Raw genomic sequence first — 6,987 nt, 5'->3', positions numbered from 1 at the left:
ATTTGAGAAAAGTAAAGTCTAATGAGTGATTATTATATCATCCAGACATGCTGAGATAAAATAATGGATAAATAAAAGATTAAGAAACAACATCAAGATCGGGTTGGAGGGAGGGAGGAAAGATACTGGAAGAGAGTTCACATGGTGACTGTTGCTATAGGAACCATTTACCAATTGCCCAAGATATCAGTTCCCAAGAAACTCTTCTGGAGTAGTAAGCAAAAAAAAAAAAAAGCAGGATCTGTGCACACATGCTTGCGCGTGCTCGTGGTTGATGTAAACACATTGAAAGATGGCGTTTTCTAAGGAAGGCAGTTGTGGCAGGCTCCCAAAGTGTTGTGACCATTTCTCTCTCAAAGAACCGGTAGGTGGTAATGTGTTAAACAGCAGGGAGGTCTTGGACGGCTGCTCTGCCATCTTCATAGCTCACTACCACTCCACGAGCCAGTTCTGTGTCTGCTCATTTACTTTGTCTGAAGTTCCCCTTTCTCTTGCTTTAAAAATCAATGAGCATAGCATCTCAGTGCAAGGGCAGAGTCTCGGAATCTCAGTGAGATGTCTTGTCCAGAGCCTGTCAAACCCAATCATATCTTTGGAGTTGTGTCTTATTTGTAATTTCCTATCCACCTAACAGATACAGGTACAACACAAGTGAATTGGTCAGGTTAAAAATCTAATGGCCGCATTTCCAATATTCCAGGAAATATGTTCCTTCATGCTAGGATGAAAATGGAGTAGTCAGGCTTGCTGTGTTGGACCTCAGCCCTTCAGATTAACTGGACATAGGATGTCAATCACCTCTCAAGCCACCTTTCTTCACTGTTCTTTGTCTTTTTGCTGGCTGCAGGTGACCCTTCATTTGTTCCTTTCAAAATGCCATGTCTCTCCTGGCTAAGAATGAAAGTTCCAGAAGAAGAACGTTGTTTGATTCCTTGGTGAATCCCAGGTTCCCCAAACAGTGATAGACACATACCCACTAGATGGTTTTAAATACCTTTTTCTGGTGAGATTTTAATTGGGGGGTATTTAGTACATTATTGTACAAAAGTGGCCTTCCTTTAACTTATGTCCTTGCTATAAGTATTTCCTAGATTTTGGCATCTCTTCTTAGTCTATTTCTCCCTCCCCACCCCCACCCTGATCTCTGTGTAATTCTGTATTTGTCTTCCTTTTTTAAAATATGAATGATTTGCTCCCTCAGAGGCCATCTTTTCAAAAACTTTTACAGTTTTTATGTATTTGCTGTCTCTAACATTTTGGAGAAAGACCAATTATATGTCAGAAGAAAAGAAAATTAGGAATGGCATTAAAAAATGCAAACATTAATACTGTAAGCCCCTTAAATACAAAGTAGATTTTACAACACTGGCTGCTGTTCCCCAAAAAGTCTGGTTTCTGGCTTTTGTCTAAATGAGTCCAGTAGCAGCAGACACTTCTGTTGCTATGTGACCTGGAAATTCTCAAGTAATCACCATTGAATAGTTGATGTTTAGATTAGCTAAGATGTTCTTAGGAACATAATAGGAAATAAACCCTTTTCTGGTTATTTCTGAAGGGATCTGTGTGTTTGGTTCAACACTTTAGTGGAAGGACATTCTCAACAGGTGCAAATAAACACATGCAGAGCCAGGGATCTGAATCCTGCTCAAGGCAGGTCAGAGCTTTGACCCAGGGGTGTGTGGGGTCAGAAGGGCAAGGAGAGGACCTACTGGTCCTCTCTGTCTCTGTCTCTGTCTCTGTCTCTGCCTCTGCCTCTGCCTCTGCCTCTGCCTCTGTCTCTGTCTCTGTCTCTCTTTGTCTCTTTCTGTCTCTGTCTCTCTCTCTTTCTCCCTCTCTCTGTCTGTGTCTCTGTGTCTGTGTCTCTGTGTCTGTGTCTCTCTGTCTCTGTCTCTGTCTCTGTCTCTGTCTCTCTCTCTCTCTCTCTCTCTCTCTCTCCATGTGAGAGAAGAAAATGGGCCGTTTTTAAAACAGGCTTAGGAAAGGAAGTATTTTTAGAAAGATAACTTGCTACTTAAAATACTTCTACCAGTGACATTTTAATGTCATGTGCAAAAGCAAGTGTTGGGATAATACAGCCTGCTTATCACCTGCTGTCAGTCAGTATCATGAGGAACTATTTGTCAAGTGTCCTTGAGTGTAAGGTGACCAGCAGATAGACATAGGGATGGGAAGAAGAACGTCAGCGGACACCATAGACTTAGGGAAATATGCTAACGTAGCACTTTTCTTTTCTTTCTTCTCTCTCTCTCTCTCTCTCTCTCTTAAAAAAACCCTCTTTTTTATTATTCTATGTCTTGTGTAATTGCTGCTGGTCTATCTTCCCTTCAATAACTGTGCTGAAATGGCTTTAGTCACTCAGACCTTTGCTTAGGAAAAAGACAAAGGAATACTATTCATCAGCCTTTTCATGTGAGCCAAGCAAATGTTATGTTTTAGCCCCTAGCTCTGTGATGTGCTAAAGTGTCCATCTTCACAGGCAGTGAAGCTCCTACCTCAGTTCTAAGAGACCCCTTCCCTTCCTTCTCCTCTTCCTTCTTTCTCCCCCCTCTCCCTCCCTTCCCTTTTCCCTCGGTTCCTCCCTCCCCCGTTCCTCCCTCCACACCTCCCTGATATTTCCTCAGTTTTCCTCTGTTTTACTCCTACTCTGACCCTTTACTGAATTTTTTTTTTAACCCTCTAACCCTCCAGTGTCATTATACACTTTTTAAAATCATTTTATTAAAAAGAAAAGTTATACTGATCTTGGTAAGAAGCTGAATATACCTACGCAAAATTTTTCCCCAGGCCAATATAGAAGTTAACTACTTTTAATCAATTTTTATTTAATAGACAAACAATGAACGTAACCAAAATCATAGACCCTGTGTCTTCCACATAGTGAACATACATACTCAGTGGGCAAATGATGCTGGAGTCTTTCTCTCCTCAGATCTTTCCAATTAGAACTTGAAAGCCCATTTTCCTCCCAGAGAAATGCCAGATGCATTCTTCTTTAATGAGCTTAGGACCAAAACTGCAACCTGACCCCCAGCTTCAGGTGGGACATGGGTACGGGCTCGGAAAGAAAGGAGAAGGGGTCTGGAGGAGGACGGGATGGAAGGATTACCTTAATTAAATGTAAAAGTAGGATCAGAGGTAGCCAAGCCTTCAAGGAACTCTAGATCTGTGGTCTAGGGGACAAAGCCATGGAGGGCAGCTGTTCTCATGTAGGGAGAGGGGAACTCTGAATATTTATGTGACGTTTAAAGAAAAGAGATGGCATCATGAACACCTCGCAGAATACCAGTAACTGAAAACAAAACCCTACTAAGGACAAATCGCATCTTCAAGGTTTCCAGTAGTGTAGGTAACACCATTCCATGAGTTTTAGCCTAACTCATAAATCCAGATACCGTTTCCAAGGATTTCACTGTACTTTTTAGAGTCTTAGCAATTAAGGTCATAGAGACAAATGGACCATTCAGACTCTAATGCAAATAAAAACACAGTTTGTAACACCGTTTCCTTTTTTGAAAAATGTTTTTTAAGTCAGGATTTGAAGATGTTGTAGTTTGGATCCAATAACCTCTAATCTATTCAAATAATGAGAAATTATGCAACTGCCGGAACGAATGTAGAAATCACATAATGTGATAAAAATAAGTTAAAGATAAGTCATCACATGACAAGTGAGACAATAAAATGAACTAATATATTGGCATTTACAAAAATAGGCAGGAATAATATATATGTGTTTACTTACTTAAATATGTGATTTGAGATAGACGTGATTTGTTCTTAGTAGGGTTTTGTCTTCAGTTATTGATATTCTGTGGGTGTTTGTGATGCCATCTTATTTCTTTAAATGTCATAAAAAATATTCAGATCAAACTTGGGTTTATTTTCCTCCCTACATGAGAACAGCTGCCCTCCATGGTTTTGTCTCCTAGATTTATTTATATATTCAAGGAAAACTTCAGGAAGAACATATGAAAATTAATGAATAATTATTTTTGAATTAGTGGACAGGAGATAACTGGGCTAACTGCACACAGGGTTGAGGAGAGATTTTAATATATACAATTTTATACTGTTAGATCCTTTCACTATGAGACGTGTGTGTGTGTGTGTGTGTGTGTGCATGCATGTGTGCACACATGTGCGTGCACACGTGTATGATTTACTTTACACTTCAGAGTTCTCTGTCATAACCCCAGATAAAATAAAATAAAGTGCAGCAGTTCGAAAGATGGCTGCAACCCGACGACTCCGTAGAATCCCCACAATCTCTTCACCCCTGACTCATATTTTCTTTGTAGTCTCAGTTTATCTTGTTTCTTGCTAATATCTCAAGTGCCTAGGTGACCCCTAGGTAAGAGGAGAGATCTGGAAACTTCAGAAAACACAACCTCCTGGTAATCTGCTTAGCGGCATTTGGAACTGCTCAGTGATCCATGAATGTCAAGGCGAGCCTCCCATATCCTCATCCCGGCTCCACGTAAAACCTCTTTATCTCAGGTAATCTTTAGGTCAATAAGAAATACTGGTGACCTTTGTTTTAAGCTCCTGGGTGTTTCCAAGGCGTTCTTTCACATAGATTTCTGATCACTCAAAACTATATGCAGCATTTCAGATAGCTTCCCCTCCTAGAGGCACTGGAGGACGTGGCGTGGTAGCCATCTGTGTGAAGGTAAGAGAGGGCACTTGTTTTTTTTTTTTTTTTTTTTTCTCTATCCCTGTAGAACTTCAGAGATTCAGAGGCCCCCCACCTCTTGATAGCTCCTGAGCTACTTTCCCCTCCAGACATTCCAGGCTCCTCGCCTGTTGCAGCAGCTCCTGTCATTTGAAAGCTAATTTCTTATGTAACTAGATGCCTTCCTTTTCTCCAGGTGGCAAATGTCCTCTATGTAATATCTGGGGAGTGCTTACCATCAGAGTTATTAAATGTACGAGCTGACACAACAAACCACCAATTTGTTATTTTGATGAAAATATTTTTGTATTTTCAGCAGATGGCTCCAAATGTTGCCTTTGTGTTATAGTCTTTGTTTTGACAAAGACAAAAAATAAGAGAGAGGGAGAGAGCGCTCTGGATCATTTTCCTATGAAACTTAATCTAAAACCAAACAATTTGGCACGTGACTCCCGAGTGTTGTTCTGCATTTCACTCTGAAGCCATTTCCCTGGCAACCTCCACCTTCTCCCAGCTGTAGAGGTCAACACAATAGACTTGTCACAGGTTTGAAGTCGGGTAACCACTTTTAATTTGGAGAAATTATTACCCGGGGAGAAAATAGGCTGGTCCTGTACTTCAAAGTAAAAAAATAGAAATCAAGATGCACAAGGCCTCCTGAATCGACTGACTCTTAGTGCTGCTGTGTGGCCTCATAAGCAGCTGTTCAAATAAGTAGTTGCCCAGAGGAAATGTATATTCAAATGGGCCTTGTCAATTGCCTCTCCTTGCTTCACACCTAAAAGCCAGATGCGAGCTCTTCCCAGCTAACAAATAGATGCCTTCTGCTGGCTCATTATGGTAATTACTGGCCATATATTACTGCCATGTGAAAAGGGCTGTGCAGCAAGCCAGCCCAGGGGCATTTACAAGTGGTTTATTTGTGTTCAGCTATTAAGAATCCTCCAGTTATCAGATCAACTACTGCTCTTTGGGTTTTACAGCAAGCAGTTCCTAACAATCCATCCTTCATCTGCTACCTTCCTGATACATTTAAGCAGCACTTAAGGACCTAACCTGCTGTGTGAGAAAGTTACTTTACCCTGTTAGGGAGAGTTTTCCAAGTCCCCCTGCCCTGTGAAGGGCCTGTTCTATTACAATGCTTCCCTGCAAAGGCCCTGCATCCCTGCCACGCTTTCCCCTTCCTTGCTCCTCAACAAGACTGCACACCTCTTCTAAGGGCAGCAGACACTTTCCTGATGTAAATGAATGTTGATGCAACTGAATTTGATAGGTTTGGAGAACCTATCAATTACAGGTTACATAAGGCCTGAACCTCAGACAAGATAGGATAAGCCTTCTTTTAACAGAAAAAAAAGAAAGGAAGGAAGGGAGGGAGGGAGGGAGGGAGGGAAGGGAGGGAGGGAGGAAGGAAAGAAAAAAAAAAAAAAAGGAAAGAAGTTGAAGTATCCCTGATGGCGGTTGAAGAGATTTTATTTCTAAGACTCCAAAGACCCCCCCTCCCCAGAAGACTCCTGCTGCTAATAAATACATCTGATCTTTATATTTGGGTATTTAACTTGAAATGCCTGTAGAAACCACACAACTATAAAGAAGCTATAAGGAGGTCAGGGGTAGAGTAATCTTAAGATGGTAATAGAGCATATGTGAGATGAAAGTAGAAAGTGATATAATGGAAGGAGGTTTAAGAGAAGAGAGAAGAGGGAGGAAAAGAACGGGAAGAGGCCTAGTCCTAAGGATGTTGTAAAAGGCCATATGGAAACCTAGCACTTTGTAAACTTCATTTTCAGACATTAAATGAAGTTGCCCTATACCTACATGTAAGCCATAGGTAGCCACATAAATCCTACTACTACACAGGGGAAGGGAGAGGGGGAGGGGGTAGAGGGAGAGGAAGAGAGGGAGACAGGATGTAGAGAGAGGCAATTAAACCCTCAAAACCCACCTCCAGTGACGTACTTCCTCCACCAAATCCATCCCCTAGAACCTGCCCTGATAGTGACACCGGCTGGGAACCAAATGTTCAAATACATGATTAGAAAAAAGACAAGATTTTATTTCCAGCAAAGTTCAGTTTTTCTTTCAAAACTTCTGTTAGTTAAAAAGAGGATTCTTTAAACTAACATTTCTGATTTAAGTAAGAACAGGTTATTAACAAAAAAAAAAAAAAAAAAAAGAAAGAAAATAAGAAAAAAAAGTTGTTAGTTAGGGAATTGATGAGGAGGCTCTTGAAGGAGATAGGAATTGAGCTGAATACGATCGAAACGCCTTGTATGTATGCACGTGTAAAATGCTTTAAGAGTAAACAAGAATAA

This window comes from Mus pahari, chromosome 2 (assembly GCF_900095145.1).
Source record: "Mus pahari chromosome 2, PAHARI_EIJ_v1.1, whole genome shotgun sequence".
Lineage (NCBI taxonomy): Eukaryota > Metazoa > Chordata > Mammalia > Rodentia > Muridae > Mus > Mus pahari.
The sequence above is the reverse complement of the archived record's forward strand: the minus strand, read 5'-3'. Positions refer to the sequence as shown.